The sequence below is a fragment of the Rhinatrema bivittatum genome, chromosome 2, assembly GCF_901001135.1.
Source record: "Rhinatrema bivittatum chromosome 2, aRhiBiv1.1, whole genome shotgun sequence".
Taxonomy (NCBI): domain Eukaryota; kingdom Metazoa; phylum Chordata; class Amphibia; order Gymnophiona; family Rhinatrematidae; genus Rhinatrema; species Rhinatrema bivittatum.
In genome coordinates, this window is record NC_042616.1 from 536,151,131 (window position 1) to 536,169,415 (window position 18,285).

The window sequence follows — 18,285 nt, forward strand, 5'->3', positions numbered from 1 at the left end:
TGCTTGTTTTCAGCCAAAAAACAGAGTCCTAAGTTTTCAACTGAAATTTCATCTACATGTAGGAGCCTGAAATTTAGATACCCAAATTTATAACTGCTATTTATTATCCTAGATTCTGCAAATTCATATAGGTTCCAAGTGCTGAAAAATCAGTGACAAGACTCAAATTTTGCCCCTGCACTAATTCCACTCCTGTACCCTCCCACTTTTTTGGACCCTAAATTTAAGTGCTTAGTGAAACTAGAATCCTAAATTGAGGCATCAGGGCCAATTAAGGGACATAGTTTCAAAAGATAGGCACTTAAACCTTTTCAAAACAGACCCCTAAAATTCATCTGAAAATTCATCTAAATTTATAATCCTAAAACTTAGACTTTTAAACTTAGGCCTGCTTAAGCTTCTAAGCTAGGAACTTAGTGTTGAAAATCTAAGCTAAGCATCTATTTTTATCCTCACTATAATTCCATCCCTATATCCATCCATATTTTATGTCCCCATTCCTCTATACATCCTCATGACAACTGTATTCTGAGTCCATGAACCTCCCATCCCTGATGCCACATGCCAATTATTGGGCCTCAGGCCTATCCCCAAGAAGACCTGGGAATCAGCCCCCTGAACCAAACTTACCCCAAGCTCCCCTATGTGATGATTAGTTGATTACAGACCCACCCCCATGTTCCAGAAGAATTACCAGGATTGAGACCTCCCAAAGAAACTCTTCCTCATGTACATGCTTTGACATTTCAATAAAAGTGCCAGTATTATGATTCTGAATCTGGTGCAATGGCCAGCAAGAGATAAACTGGCTGCTCACTCTTGCTGGTGAAAATCTGAGAGCTCTATAAGTTAAGTCTGAGGTACAGGGGCAAAAAGAGCCAAAAAGGTCTTCACAACTTCTCAGGGTGCCAGATCCTAGTGAATCCTCCAGGAAGGGTAATGTTCTGTGGCATCAAAATCATAGATTCTTCCATAAGGATGTGTGGGTGGAAAGGATAGTTCCAAGGTGAATGATCCCCTTCACTCTACTGGGTCCATGGTGGTGGTGGTGGGGGGGGGGGGGGGATCTGATTCTTACAAATCTTCCAGGAGTCATGGGCCCAGAGGCCATATCACTAGGGTGGGTTGGGGAAGGTGATGTTATAGGGGCCCAGAGATCCAGAGACCCAATCACAATCTGGAGAGAGGATGGAAGGAGGTGTTATGTTTTGGTATTTATTTATTTATTTATTTTAAGTTTTTTTATACCGATTTTCCTGCATAAAATGCATATCAAACCGGTTTACAATGAAACAGAATGAGCAGGAAGTAAAATTCCTTAGTCTAATACATTTAAACATCAATAATGAAATAATTTTAAACAAAGCAAAAAGCTAAATAACATTAATAAAAGTTAAATTATTAACATAAACATAAATATAATTATATTAGAAGGAGCACAAAGGTTAGCATGAAGGGGAGCACACCCGGCACGCGACGCCTGGTGTAATTGTGCCGTTAATCGGGTCGCCGCTGGCTGGTCGTCATGACGTGGGGGTATGGATGTGAACCCTGGGCTGGAGTGAGAGGTGTCACCCGTGGGCCTCAATGCTGGTAGGCGTGGTCTCAGTAGCTAGGACACAGCTGTAGTATAGACTTTACTATGGGGAAAAGAGAAGGCATAACCCGTGGAGCAGGGAATGTGGTAAAGGTGCAGTTCTTGAACAGAACCTGTAGAGCTGGTAATGCAGTCAAAGTACAGTTCTTAGCTGAGGGGTAAACCCAGGAAGGTACCTCAGATGAGACAATCCGGTAGTGGTCCGCAGCATAGGGTACACCAGACAGTCTTTCCAATAAAGTGGTAATTACCTCTTGAGTGCAGATCCAGTAGTGGTCCGCAATGCGGGGTACACCGAGGATGACTGTACGAGGCAGATGGTGTAGAGGAGGTCTGAGGTCCTGGAGCGCAGAAGTACCTGAATAGGAAATAGAAATCTTCCTGCAACCGCAGGGTAGATGTAGTGAATCCTGCTGGTGAGAATGCGGTAGTGGCCCGAGGCTCGGGGTCCACTGCAGAGAGAATCCCAGCAAGGCTTGGAGAGATGAACTCACAATGCTTGGTTCCAGAAGGACAAGGCAGGAAGTCCCTCCAAGCAGCGGATAGCCTAGGAACGCAGAAGAGCCCCCAAGGAGCAGGTACTCAGAGCATTCCCCACCAAGACAGGAACAGGAAGTCCAAAGAGAAGCGGATTCAACAATGAGGAGAACTCTTTGCTAACTTGTCTGAGTGTAGAGCCAGTCCGCTTAAATACAGCGAGGCGGTGACGTCATGCGGAGGGCACTCCCTGAGGTTCCCGCCATGACGTGTATTAAAGATGGCCCGTGCACGCGCACATGCTAGGTGACTCCAGGAACAAGATGGCGGTCGGCATCGCCCACGCCTTCCCGGGGACACCTTCCCGGGGACACTTCGTCAATTCTTCCGAGAATTGACGAAGTAGCAAGAAAAGAGGTGAGCATGAGAGGTCGCAGCCGTTTGTGACCGACAGGCGCAACAGGATGCTTCCTTCTGTTAACTAGCTTTTTCAGTTTGATTTCGTTAGTGTGGGGCAACCTGATATGCAAATTATGACCTGAATTTCCATGACTTTCCTATTATTAAGTAATGTGTGCAATTTTGATCAACATATTTCAAAAAAAATATAGCAGAACTAGAAAAGGTACAGAGAAGGGTGACAAAAAAAAAAGGGGGATAGAATGATTCCCCTGTGAGTAGAGGCTAACAAGGTTAGGTCTCTTATACTTCAAGAAAGGATGACTGAGGGGAAATATGATAGAGATTTATAAAATAATGAATGGTGTGGAACAGGTAAACAAGTATCAGTTGTTTACTCTTTCAAAAAGTACAAAGACTAGGAGAAACACAAGTTACTAGGTCATATATTTAAAACAAATAGAAGAAAATATTATTTTACTCAACAAATAATTAAGCTATGGAATTAATTGCCAGAGGATGTGGTAAGAGCTCTTAGTGTAGCTGAGCTTTAAAAAAGGTTTGGATAAGTTGATGGAGGAAAAATGTATAACCTATTATTAAGGTGGACTTGGGGAAATCCACTGCTTGGGATAAGCAGTTTGGAATATATTGAACTTTTGGTATCCTGCCATGTACTTTTGATCTGGATTGGAGACTGTTGGAAACAGGATACTAGACTTTTTGAACCTTTGGTCTGACTCTGTATGGCACATCTTATGTTCTTATGTATCTGAGTCCCTTAATATACTCAACCTGCCAGGTTTTAGGTGTAAAATAAAGAGGTGATATATTTATTTTTTTAAAATAATACATTTGCAAACTAGTTTAATTTGATGGTAAGGTTAGTGGGAAAACGTAACTATAAGAGACTACCATGTGCTTCAACAACTTTAATTAGTTGCTTAATTGTAAGCTGCAGACAGCTAGAAAGAGGAATTATAACAATATTATCAGTTGGTGTCTGAGAGAGCTGTGTACTGTGAGTCAATTATGCTCAGCTATTGCAACTTGTCAAAAGTGAGTTTACTTTTAATTTCAATAATAAAACATATCTAAATGTGAAAATGCTTTGGGGAATATATGCAGATATAATAAATGTAGATAATGCATAAAGCACATCATTCCAAATGTGCACTATCATAATTTTGATAAATATTATCTTGAAACATTTTACCTCAGAGGCACGTAAAACTTTTCACATCATACAGTAAAATAAGCAAGGACTGATCTTCTCTATTTCTATTGAGTAAATTGGCCCAAATCACAATATTATTCATGTGTTATTTAAAAAGGATGATTTGAAAGACATCAATGGACAAAGAGTCAGCAGCCTTCACAGAGAAAAGAAAAAAATGTAAAAGCTTTTTTTTTTTTTTGCTAATTTGTCTTCTCCTATCCCTGTCTTTGAGCCTATTTGGCTCAACCCCACTCATTGACATTCCTTATAAGAATCTGTGGTTAAGGGGCCATAGTGTTATGGTTGTGGACCCTTGGGCCAGTTGGGACAGAAGATGGTGCGCTGTGGAGGACCACGGCAAGCGTCCCAACCGGCATGTCTCTGAGGACCTCATTCATGAGGTTTTGGAAGACCGCCGGGGCGTTGCAAAGGCCAAAGGGCATAACTAAGTACTCATAATGGCCATCCGTCATATTGAAAGCAGTCTTCCATTCATCACCGGGACGAATCCACACCAGGTTGAATGCTCCTCAGAGATCCAATTTAGTAAAGATCTTGGCCCCCTGCAACCTGTCTAGGAGCTCCTGTATTAGTGGCAGGGGGTATCGATCTCGCCGAGTAATGCTGTTCAAGCCACGGTAATCTATGCAGGGGTGAAGTGACCCATCCTTCTTAGCGATGAAGAAGAAATCTGCTCCTGCCGGGGACTTGGATGGCCAAATGAACCCTCGCTCCAGGTTCTCCCGGATGTACGCGGAAATAGCTTGGGTCTCTGGAAGAGACAGTGAATAGACCCGACCCCGCGGTGGTGTGGTACCAGGCAGCAGGTTGATCGCACAATCAAACGCACAATGTTCCGGAAGAATTTCGGTTCTCTCCTTGGAGAAAACGTCATGGAACTCCTGATACTGGGGAGGTAGTGCCAAAGGAGTCATCAGGAGCGGTACCGAGGCACAAGGTATTCCCTTCAGGCAGGTGCTGAAACAGGCTGGACCCCTGGACGCCAACTGGAGGGAGTCCCAGGCGATGACAGGTGAATGTATCCGAAGCCAGGGCTGCCCCAGGATGATCGGGTGCATGGATTTCTCTAGAATGAGAAAGGAAATCTCCTCTTGTTGCAAAACACCCGTACGTAGGATGAGCGGCTGGGTACGCATGGCAATGGTGCCAGGAAGGAGTCTCCCCTGGATGGAGGATATGCGAAGCAGAGGTCTTTGGGGATTGCACCCCGATTCGGAGTTGCTGAACTAGCTCCTGGAGGATGAAGTTTTCCCCAGCCCCTGAGTCGATCAGGGCTTGTGTTTCAAACTCTCCGTCCGGGAGAAGCAGAGTTACTGGAACGAAGCATGGGGAGTCGGTAGCGGCGTTACCTAGGGTTAGCTCCCCTGCTGTCCCTAGGTCCGAGTGGTTCCCGGGCGCTCGCTATGATGGGCAAGGAAGTGGCCTCTTCCACCGCAGTACAGGCAAAGACCCAGCGAGCGGCGTCTCCTTCTTTCCTCTTGGGAGAGGGGTCCTCGACCCACCTGCATGGGTTCAACATCTTGGGTCCCAGAAGAGGCAGGTGGGGAACTCCCACAGTGGGAAGGAGCAGATCCAGAGGTAGCAGGCCTATGAACCGCCCTCCTCTCTCGGAAGCGACGTTGGATGCAGCGGTCCACCTGGCCTGCCAAGTCAATAAGATCGTTCAGATCATCAGGGAGATCTCGGGCCGCCCAACTCATCTTGCAATCTCGGGGAGAGGCTCTCCAGGAAGATACCATGTAAACTGTCACCCTCAGCAGCGAGGGTCTGAAAGTCCGTGGCATGTTCCACTAGGGACCAGTTGCCCTGCCGCAGCTGGAGAAACTCAGAGGCAGCAGTGGGTTTGCGAGCGGCCTCGTCAAAGACCTGCCTAAACTCGGAAACAAAGTGGACCAGATTGTTCAGGCGGGGATCCTGGCGCTCCAGAAGGTTGTAGGCCCAAGCCAAAGGTTTCCCATCCAGTAGGGAAATAATAAAACTGGTCTTGACCTGGTTGGTTGGAAACTGAAGTGGAAGAAGGTCAAACCAAATATAGCACTGGTTCAGGAATCCTCGGCAGAGCCTCGCGTCTCCTGAAAACCGCGAAGGTGCCGGCATCTGGATAGGAACTTAAGCTGCAGGAGAGACCCCAGCTCCGGGTGCCGTGGAACTGGCAGCCATGGCTCCACCGACGTGGTCGGCTAAGGCTTGTACTGTTGCCGTCAGGGTATCGAGGCACGCTTGCTGTTGTTGTAGCCTCTGGGCTATACCTGGAATGGCCTTCAAGCCTGCAAGGTCCGCTGGGTCCATGGCCTTGCAAACTGTTATGGTTGTGGACCCTTGGGCCGGTTGGGACAAAAGATGGTGCACTGTGGAGGACCACGGCAAGCGTCCCAACCGGGAGGTGGCTCGGAGGACTCAGGGAAGGCTTCGACACTGGGACAAGGCAGAGTCCTATGCGACCAAGGACTCGGCAAGGCTGAGAGGACGGACGATGTTGGGCCCCGGTGACTGAAGAGTCTTCACCCTGGAAGCCGGTTCTCTCCCAGGAGGAGCCCGTAGGAGTCCAGCCGCTGGGACTTTTGGAGATTCACCCTGGAAGCCGGAGCCCCCCCAATAGGCGCCCGTAGGGGCCCGGCCGCTGTGACTTAGGCAAATCTTCTGGGCCAGCAAAGACCAGGAAGGAAGCCGAGTTGGAAGCCGGGAGCCGGAGGAGGAACCAAGCCAGGGATGAGGCAGAAGACGGAGTCGTGGACGGAGCCGGGTCAGAGCCAGAGCGAGCCAAGCCAGGGACAGAAGCTGAAGGTGAAGTCGTGGACGAAGCCGGGTCGGAACCAGAGGTCAGAAGCAGATACCAGAGCCAAGGGACGGAGACGGAAAATGAGTCAGGAGTCAAGCCGGGTCGAGAACAGAGAGCAATCCAGAAGAACGCAGCAACTAGCAATCAGGAAACCTGAGGAACCTCGTTGCAAGGCACTGGAGTGGTCTAGGTGCAGGGTACTTATACCCTGAGGGCGTCTGACGTCTTCTACAGCCAGACTGAGGGTTTTCCCGCGCTGGCCCCTTTAAGTGGAGCTCCTCCCCGGCGCGTCAGGGGGTGGGGCAAGCCGCGCCGGACCGTCGGCGTCTCTCCCAAGGAGAGAGAGACGCGCTGGAGGGCCTGCAGGCCTGAGGAAGCCTCGAAACAGCCCGGGCCACCCCCGAGGTAGGTGGAGGGACCGGGACACGGCCCGGAACCGCAACACATAGGCCTTCATTTGTAACTACAAAGTGTTTTTCCCCAATTTAAATTTCACTTTCCCCTCCTTATAGCCCAGTCTTTACAATAATAATCTTTTGACTAAAGGGCATGGGCCATAAATCCAATTTCTTTCTTGGATCAGCTAATGGTGACTATGAATGGGGCCTCAATTCTATTCCCATCTCCTGCTGGCTAGAGGAACAGAAGCAAGGTCCAAGAAGCATATATCCAGGGATATATTTGCATAAAATATATTCAAATATATATCATCCAGTGTATATATAAGAACATAAGGTATGCCATACTGGGTCATATCAAGGGTCCATCAAGCCCAGTATCCTGTCTCCTACAGTGGCCAATCCAAATTATAAGTACCAGTGTTGCGGTTCTCTGAAAATAAGAATGCTTAAAACCACTAGATGTAGAGAAAAGTTTAAAATAATATAAATCTTAATATTATTTACTAAGGTACCTTAAGGAGAGGCAGAATGCAATGCAAGGCAGTAGCATAAACTTCCTCTCAAATGATTTTAATGATAACAAAGCTTTATATAGAATTTCAGTTGTATATTTCTGACCCATAAACTGGGTTACATAATTGTCAAAATTTCTATGATTGGTTTTCTACTATAAACAAATAATATGAATGGTCATATGGTAATTTAATTCTTGTCTCACATGGAAATGTTTTCTTGGAATTTGCCAGCATTAGCAACCTTGTGATTGTTCTAAGAATATTTTCTATAATCTTAGATGGAATGTCAATTGGCCTCATCCTTGCTCTAGTTTTAGATATATTTCTTTAATCTTAGATGGATTGTAAACTGACCTCATCCCTGTTTTTAGATGGAATGTCAAATAACCTCATTTCAGTTCAAAATGTTCAACAACCTTATAATTCAGCATCTTTACCTTATAGCCTCTGACTATCTGTATAAACAACTTTTAGTTTGTAAAACAAATATCAAATTACCAAAGCATTACATAGATCCCATGCTACTAATGCTGGCTATAAGCAGTGGTTATTCTCTATTGATTAATAGCAGTTTAAGGACTTCTCCAGGAACTTATCCAAATCTTTTTTAAACTCAGCTATACTATCTGCCTTAACCACATCCTCTGGCAAACAATTCCAGATCTTAATTGTACATTGAGTGAAAAAGAATTTTCTCCAATTTACTAACTTGATTGAATGCCCTATAGTCTTTGTAGAATCCAAAAGAGTAAATAACTGATTAACATTTACCCATTCATATCATCCCTCAGCCATCTCTTCTCCAAGCTGAACATCCCTAACTTCTTTAATAGGGATGTGAATCGTTTTTTAACGATTAAAATTATCGTCCGATAATTTTAATATCGTCTTAAATCGTTATAGAACACGATACAATAGAAATTCTAACGATTTATCGTTAAAAATCGTTAAATCGTGTTAGTGCGCACTAACTCCCGTTAGTGGGCACTAACTCCGAGTTAGTGCGCACTAACGGGAGTCAGGGTGTCAGGGTTAGGGCACTGTGTGCAGGAAGATCACAACACTCCTGGTATTAATAGGGATAGGGCACTGTGTGCAGGAAGATCACAACAACCCTGGTGCCAGGGTTAGGGCACTGTGTGCAGGAAGATCACAACACTCCTGGTATTAATAGGGATAGGGCACTGTGTGCAGGAAGATCACAACACCCCTGGTGCCAGGGTTAGGGCACTGTGTGCAGGAAGATCACAACACTCCTGGTATTAATAGGGATAGGGCACTGTGTGCAGGAAGATCACAACAGCCCTGGTGCCAGGGTTAGGGCACTGTGTGCAGGAAGATCACAACACTCCTGGTATTAATAGGGATAGGGCACTGTGTGCAGGAAGATCACAACAGCCCTGGTGCCAGGGTTAGGGCACTGTGTGCAGGAAGATCACAATACCCCTGGTATCAGGGTTAGGGCACAAGTTCTAGTCACATTGACTGATCACATTACTTGTTTTGTCAAGCTACCAACTGTTTCCATTTCCCATCCCCCATATACTGTCAGTGGGAAGCTTGGTAACATGAATAAATAAGAGGGCAGCCAATAGGAATACATATTCATTCCTAAACTGACCTTAACTGACCTGAAAAGTGTCAAATTGTATCATTTTCAGTTAGTGCGCACTAACTCCCAGTTAGTGCGCACTAACTACCGTTAGTGCACACTAATCGGAAAAAACGATTTTTAACGATTTTTTAACTAAAAAATCGTGCCTAACACGATTTTCTTGCCCTGCCACACGATTTCTATCGTTAAGACGATATGGAAAACGATTCACATCTCTATTCTTTAACCTTTCCTCCTAGGGAAGCCATTTCATTCCCTTTATCATTTTGATTGCCCTTCTCTATAGTTTCTCCAGTACAACTATATCTTTTTTGAGATGCGATGACCAGAATTGCACACAGTTTTCAAGGTGCAGCCTCACAATGGAGCAATAGGAAGAAATTATGACATTCTCCATTTTATTCATGATTCCCTTCCTAATAATTCCTAATAATGGGGCCGATGCAATACAGTGTGCTCAGTCGAGCGCACTCTTTAACCCACAGTCAGATGCGGGATAAATAGGCGCTAATCCACCCCCTAATGTAATAGGAGGATTAGCACCTATTTAACGCGTGTCTGATGCGGAGTGAATGAGATAGCACTCATCACATGCAAATGCATGTGAATGAGCCTATTACTCATTCACTCTGAATGCAAAAAGTTAAATGTGTGTCTCAGATGCACATTTATCACTCAGTTATTAACGCCTGCCTGGAGCAGGCGTTAATAGCTGAGAGCATTGAAAAGAAGTACAGAAAAGCAGAAAAACTGCTTTTCTGTACTTTTTTTTAAAGTAAAAAAAATAAAATAATTCAGCAGACTGCTGAGTTATGAAGACCGACACCGGTAAACTCGGCATCGATTTTCATAACCGGCCGTCTGCCAGTAATGAAAATGGCCGCCGATAAATTTGGCGGCCATTTTTATTACTGGCAGACATGCAGACATGGCAGACATGCAGACATGCAGACATGCAGACATGGCTGAGTTTACCAGTGTCGGTCTTCATAACCGGCAGCTGCAGCGGGTCATGTTAGGAAGGAGGCACTAAGGTCACGCAAGCGACCCTAGCACCTCCTTCCTAGCACAACCCCCTAATTTCCATATTGTATGGTGCCACCCTTGCAGCACCATGCTTTTGTTAAAAAAGTGACTTTTCAGCACCCTCTTTCAGTGCACATAATTGCATCGGCCCCATTCTGTTTGCTTTTTTTTTTTTTTAATTTATACTTTATTAGGTTTTTTCAACAATTTAACATTGTAAAAAACTCAAGAAAATATTTTGTTTGAGAAAACAACAACATTAGACAATTATACAATTGCCTGTTTTACCATAAATAATCAAACAATAATATTTAGTCCACATTATGGGAGGTTTCACCTAAGAAAATATTGTAGGAAAACTGTAATCTCAGTTTACAGAAAATAGGAGAATATACATTTCATTGCAGTTTCATTTCTCAACCTGATTCTTTGTCTACTAAGAAGGACTCTAAATGAGATGGATCTTGAAATATAAACTTATTTTTCTGATGAACAACAGAGCATTTACATGGAAATTTTAGATAGAATGTCGCCCCTAATGCCAACACTAGATTTTAAAGTCAAAAATTGTTTTTGCCTTAATTGTGTTGCTCTGGCGACATCAGGGAATATTTGAACCCTTTGTCCACAAAAATTTAAATCTTTATTTGCAAAGTATTTTTGTAGGACTTGATTCTTATCTCTCTCTCTACAAAAAGTAATCTGTTTGCTTTTTTGACCACCGCAGCACACTGAGCTGATGATTCCAATGTATTATCCACTATGATGCCTAGATCTTTTTCCTGGGTGATAACTCCTAGAATGGAACATAACATCATGTAACTATAGCATGGGTTATTTTTCCTTATATGCATCACTTTACACTTGTCCACATTATATTTCATTTGCCATATTGGACACCCAATCAGTGGGCTCTAATCTGTTCAATTGTGTGGACACTAATAAATATTTCATAATGTGGAGACTGTTGCTGATTAAAATCTTTTGCTGGGCAATGGTTTTCTTTGAATTAGTTAGATGGAATGGAGTGAAGATAGAACGGGGAAGGGTTGGGAATGGGTGGGGTAAGTCGGATTGTGTTTTTAAGTAGCCTCTCTGGTATTATGGGGAAGGGGAGTAAGGGTTTCAAGGGGTTTGGGGTTGGATGGTTGGGGTTCATGTGAAGATTGACAAGAGTCACAAAAAAATGCATATTGTGGTACTTCAATCTCTATGATTTTTATGAAACTGTCACAATTATTTATATGCAATTATATGTTTTCAGATGGCTCAGATTTTAGATTTTACATATGCCACTTAATTTGCTTGTTGTTTCTTTGAATGTTAGAGGTATCTCTATTCCTGGTTATGAGTACAAGAGTAGGTGGGGGTAGCATTTATGCAAGAGCCTCACATGACTAAACAAGAACACAACAAATTATGTAGAGAATGGGTTGGACTTGTATATGCTGCATCCTGTAATTCCAAAAGCTGGGGCTGGGGGTTATGTACCCTTATTCTTCAAGATCTTTCTCTTCAGGTTCATAAATCATTTTTCAGTCCCAAAGGATAATTTGTCATCTTGGAGAGCAGTTTGTATGACCAACAAATTACCTTGGTTAATCTATATGGACCTAACACTGGACAGAATGAGTTTTATGGAGATTTCTGTGATTATATTGGGGACAGTTTGACACTAGAGGGTTGTGCATGGGAAGAGATTGGAATTTATGTGTAGATAGAAAATTATACAGATCCAAAGCTGGTTCACATAGAACAGAATGCATAGCTGGCTTAAATCATTTACTAGGTATGTTTTAAAATATGTATAGAAAGATATGTATAGAAAGATAGCCAACAAGTAGCGATTATACTGTCTACTCTCCTAGACATGGCTTTTATAGTAGAATAGATGTTTTTGTGTGTGTGTGTGTGTGTGTGTGTGTGTGTGTCTTCAATTTCATATCTCTGATCACTGATTGTGACATTTTACTATCCACTATATCTGATCATCATGCCATCTCTTTTACATTTCAGACTAATTTTGGTCTCTGATCATTTAGGCCCTGAGGATTTAATACCTCGCTGCTGAGAAGGACAGAATTCCGTGAGTTGGTAGCAAATGTTCTGAGTTTAAGGAAACAAATCCCATGTCAGATTACAATCTTACACTATGATGGGAACCTTTTAAAAGTGCATTATGAGGGAAGATTATATCTTATGCAGGTCATCTTAATAAGATCAGAAAAGCTAGACACAGTTGTACAGCCTTATTAAAGATCTTGAATGAAAGCATAAGACTGGGGGATCTCCGGCTGTATATATATAAAAATTGACTTTGGTCAGAGATGAACTAAAGACATTACATACAGCTGGTATTGAAAGATCCTTAAAATTTACAAAACTAGAATATTATGAGCAGGGTATTAAGGCTGTTTTACTCTTGGCCAGAGCAGTGAAGGAGCATATTGAAAACTCAATAGTGTATAGACTAAGTAGTCCAGAAACTAGTATCCAATATTTATCCTCTTTTATAAATTGTTTGCCCACCACTTTGAAAGTATTTATAGAGCCTATCATGATCCAGATAGAGAAGAAGCTGCAGGATTTATGAATTCTTTGAATCTGACAGTGTTGTCCAAAGAGGATTCAGTGATACTGTCAAACTCCAGTTCTGTAAAGAAGGTATGTCAGGCCATAAAACACCTGACTACTTAGAAAAGTCTCAGTCCTGACATGTTTCCCATAGATTTTTATAAGTCTTGTGCAGAAATGCTTGCCCCAATGCTGCTTAGTAAACAATTTAATTACTTATAGACTCCCAATTCTAGAATGGGCTGCTTAACAGGGGCATTATTGATTTTTAAATACACAAAATTCAAGAATCCTTTTGTCTGTGCCTCTTACAGATCTATTTCACTCATAAATACTGATGTAAAAAATTTAGTTAAAATTTTACAAATGAGAATGGAGGACTTGGTCCCTTTTTTAATCAACCAGTAACAAACAGGTTTTGTTAAAGGAAGGTCATCCACTAATTATACCAGATGCCTGTTTAATATCTTTCATTTGGCTACCATGCACAAGGTTTTGGATGCTATCATTTCAATAGAAGATGATAAGGATTTTAATCGCTTCTTGTGGCAATTCCTTTTTTTTTATGTTCCAGAAGTGGGAGTTCCCAGAGACCTTTGTCAAATGGATTAAGGTCCTTTACACGAAACTGGTAGAGTTTTGTCTGATGGGGTATTGTCGGTTCCTTTCTCACTTTGTAGGGGTATCCATCAGGGTTGTACTTTTTCACCCATTTAATTTGATTTGGCTATATAGCCTTTGGTTCAAGTCATCCATTGCTCTCCTCTTATAGCAGGATTTGTCTTTTTTGACTTTATTCACAAGTTATCACTTTATGCGGATGATACCTTTTGTTTATAATGAGATTACATGAATCAATTCCAGCTTTTATGGCTATTTTGCAACAATATAGCCAGTTCCTGAGATATTTAATACATTATTCTAAATTAGAGGTGGTTTTTGTAAGCCCACCTAGGCCCTTATCATTGGATCTAAATAGGTTTACATGCTTAAAGGTGAATTTTTAAAGCCCAGAACGCGTATCAATTGGGGATGTGCACACAAGTCGGGCTGCTGCACGCTGAGCGAATTTTAAAAGCTGCCCAGATAACGTACATATTTCTCGTTGTGAACACATCTTAAACATTTTCAGAAAGGGGCAGGGCATGAACATGATCTGGGTGTGGCATGGGCATTTTGGAGTGTGGCCAAGAGATGTGCACATAAATACTTATGTGCCTGGGCACGTCCCCAGGTCCAATATCACGTAATTTTACTTCTGCGAGGGATGATGTGTAAGTTAAAAAATAAACAGAAAAAGGCATTTCTCAGGGTTTTAAAGGGTCTGGGGTAATTGGGGGGAGTGGAGACTATCAAACCAGGGAGGTTTGGAGGACCTAGCTGGATGAACTGGTGAAACTGGCAATGACATGGATGCTCAATGCTTTTAAAAAGGTTTTCGTAGAACTGCGGGAAATTTCATTTCCCATGGTTCTGACCGGTTTTTTTTCCGGCTGTCCCGATCCGAAAAAAAAAAACCCACCCCAATCCTTCAGATTTAAATATTTACAATCCCCCATCCTTCAGACCCCCCCAAAACTTGCCTAAAGTCCAGGGGTCCCGGGAGTGATCTCCCACTCTCGGGCCGTTGGCTGCCAGTAAACAAAATGGTGTCGGTGGCCCTTTGCCCTTACCATGTGACAGGGGCTATCGGTGCCATTGGCCGGCCCCGTCACATGGTAGGAGCAATGGACTGCCCATGCCATTTTTTAAGATGGAACCAGATGCCACCCTCTCCTTTTGACCTCATCCTCCCCTCAAATGCTCTTCCCTTCTTCGTGTGAGATCTCGGTGTCTCCCTAGACCACCAACTAAACTTCAAAAACCACATTAACACAATCATAAAGGGAGGATTTTTCAAGCTCCACAGCCTCAAAAAACTTAAACCTCTGCTCCACTCGCAAGACTTCCGCACAGTCCTGCAAGCGACAATGCTATCAAAAATGGTTTACTGCAATTCCTTACTTCTAGGCCTCCCCTACTCTACTATTAGACCCCTGCAAATGTTACAGAATGCTATGGCAAGAATCCTTACAAATACACGTAAAGCCGACTACATCACCCCAATTTTTAAGGAACTCCATTGGCTTCCCATCTCCTCCCGCATCAGATACAAAACCCTCAACATTATTCACAACTCCCTGCACAACCACAATCACTCCTGGCTTGAGGATGCTCTTTGATTCCGCTCCTCCAATCATCCTACTAGAACCGCACTCAAAGGAACCCTCCACTCCCCTTCCCTTAAATGTGCTCACCACACTTCCCCCAGAGAAAGAACCCTATCCATTGCAGGCCCCTCCCTCTGGAACACTATGCCACTTGAGCTCCAACCAGAACCATGCATTTGGAAATTCAAAACAGGGGTTAAAACATGGCTCTTTAAAATGGCGTACCCTGACTCAGATACTACATAGTCCCCCTGCTCCCTCTACTCCTTCAGAGAAAGAGCCCTGTCATTCCCGTACTTATAGCCTTCCCTTTATTCCTTTAATTGTTCTCTGATTTGTCTCTCATATCTCTGCACCTCCTTATTTACCCCCTTTATACCCGATATATACCCCTTTCTCCTGTCCTTAAACCCTACATTCCCAATAGCTACCCCTGCTAGACTATATATAGTTGCCTTTCTGAATGTATAATTTGTAATGTCATATATAGTGTCTTCTGTATGTACTAGTTAAAGATAATGTATATTGTTGTATATAGTGCTTTTTGGAGTGTATAATTTATATATAGTGTATAAGGTTATCCATTTTTAAAGATGGCGCCAGCCATCCAGTGCTCCCTCCATGTGACAGGGGCCGGCCAATGGCACGGATACCCTGTCACATGGTAAGGGCAAAGGGCCATCGGCACCATTTTTATTAGTGGCAGCCGACGACCCGAGAGCGGGAGATCTCTCCTGGGACCCCCACTGGACCATCAGGTACCTGTAAAATATTTTTGGGGGGGGTCTGGAGGGTGGGGGAAACTAAGGGATTAGTTTTAAAGGGTCGGGGTGGGTTTTTTGTTTATCGGCTCGGGCGCAACCGATAAACAAAACCGCGATTGGCCGGACGAAAAAAAAACCACGATGTGAATCAGAACCGAAATCCGAACCGATTCTGGTTCCGATTCACATCTCTAGTAATTATTGTCCCTCTCAGTCTTAAAGGTAAAACAACAGAGTCCAAATCAAGCACCCCAAAACAATCTCCCTATTATGGCCCTCCTGACACATTGGAAGAACACCAGCAGATTTTCTTCTCTTTTTTTTTCTCTATAAGTTTCCCCGTAGTAATTCCTACACCTTCTCTACAGTAGGCGAAGTTATTCACCAGACCTTTTTTAACACACCCACACTCTCTGTCAACAGTATACTGCTGATGGGGATTTCAACCTCTCTCTCCTCTGACAGAAATCAACCAGGCAGACAGTCCTCAGTAACTCCCTGTGCATTCTCTGTCCCTCCAAAAGGAAATGTTTATCTTGACTCCCCACCTGGGGTCTCACCTCTTCTGGGCTATTCCAATGTATCCATGAGCTCCGTGTTGTCCTGGAACTCCTCTGCTTCTTGGAACTCCATGGGTTCTGGGCCATGTCAGCTGCTTCCCCTCCCCCAGTGGATTCTCCTTCTGGTATTTGAGAGGAAGCCCCACCCTTCTCCTGTCACATTTCTTGCCAATCAAACCCAGCTTCACCCCTCCTCCCTGGTTCTCCCAGAACCCAGGGCCTTTGGGCTTGGTCCCTCCCACCTCCCTCAACACTAGAGAACCTGGGACTTGTAGTAAAGGAGGGCTGTTCCAGGTTCCTAGGCTTCCTCTGCCTCTGCCTAGCTCTGTGCCTTTGCGGCCATGGGGAAGTAGGGACAGCCAAACTTCCAACACATATGTACTACCCATCATATATGTTTCTATTAATGAAATGCCCCAGCTATCACAGACTTTTTCCCTAGATATGACTGAGTGGGAGAAGAAGGGTTGATCATTTTTGGGCAACTTTTGATGAATAAGTGGGTTAAATCTTTTTCAGTTTGAGATTCCCAGACATTCCCATTATTTATATTTTCAGTTAAGAAGAGATATTAATAAATTACAGAGGATAGTAGAAACTACAGAAGAATGTGATGGCCTCGAGGAACTGCTTTGTTGTGAAGGGGAGGTAGATGTAAGATAACAAAGGACTATGTAAGTACAGACAATCAAATAAGTGGAGAAGAGATATCGCCAGGTCTGATAACCTCCTGGAATAAAGATTTGCAAATAGGTCTGTACTGGAGAGACTGGAGACAGATATGACAAGCATCTACCCTGATTTCTAGCTGTGCTAAAAGTCGAGAACTATTGTATAAATTAATGCACAGTATATCATATTCCACTGTTCTTTACCAAATTTAGTGCAAGTAACCCTTTATGCTTAAATGGACAGAGGACTGCTGGAAGAGATAGCATGCATCCTAGACTTGGTTAAACAGATTAAGAAAACTGGTTGCAATGTACTACTCATTCAGAAATCCATTCTCAGGGATGCCCTCTATGATTTGGCTTTGCATTTTCTGAATAAAATGAAGATCATGGTGATCAAAGATAATGAAAGAGAAGATATTGAGCAGTTCACACCTGATATGTTGGGATTTGCTGAGTTGGCAGAGGAGGCATCTGAAATGGTTCTGGCTGGTGAAGGTCACAGGCTATATAAACCCTAGGAAAACTGTCACTATTGTGGTTTGTGGATCCATTAAATTGGTGATTGAAGAACTGAGCATTCCATCCATGATGCTATGTCAGGTGCACACATTAGTGAAAAAGAGAGCTCTGATCACAGGCGGTGGTGCTCCAAAGATAGAACTGGTCTTTTGTTTGAATGAATAGTTGTATACATTGAGTGGCATTGGCTCTTACTGTATCTGGGCCTTTAGGGATGCCCTTGAAATCATTCCTTCTACTCTGGCAGAAAATGCAGGACTTAACCTTAGTTCTACTGTAATGGAACTAAAAAAAACCAGGCATGCCCAAGGAGAGAAAACTGTTGGCATTAATGTGTGAAAGGGTGGAATTTCGAACATTTTGGGAGAGCTGGTGGTGCAGCCTTTATTGGTATCTGTCAGTGTTCTGACACTAGTTAGAGAAACTGTACACACACAGTATTCTCAAGATTGACAATGTGGTAAATATCCGATAAATTGACTGTAATGTTGGATACTGGCAGAGTGGTGGCCCAGTTGTCTTCACTGAACTTCATAGCTGGCTAATCAAAAGTTTATATGCTTGTATTCAAAACAATTTAATAAACTATTTGGATCAGAAAGAAAAAAAATTCACTTGGTTTTAAAGAATGTGTTAAAAATGTTTAAATATTATATTGTTTTTAATATTTTGGTGATTATTTTATGTTGTAATCTGCAACGGACAGGATTTCTGAGAGATAGCAGGATAGAAATTTTATAACTAACAAATAAATTAAGTAAATAAATAAACTTGCATAAGAAGCATATAAATTTAGGCCTGCTATTTATTTTCTTAGATTTACGCTCCCCAGCTAGGTGCCTAGTGCTAAAAAGCAGAGTTAAGCATCTAACTTTTCCCTGCCCTAAATTCATCCCTCTAGCCACTCATATTTTACATCCCAACCCCTTCCTCAA

General features: G+C 43.0%; 1 pseudogene; it reads left to right on the forward strand.

The window, feature by feature from the left end:
• The first annotated feature begins 16,242 nt into the window (after positions 1-16,242).
• On the forward strand, positions 16,243-17,825 carry LOC115083350 (annotated as a pseudogene).
• Positions 17,826-18,285: the final 460 nt, after the last annotated feature.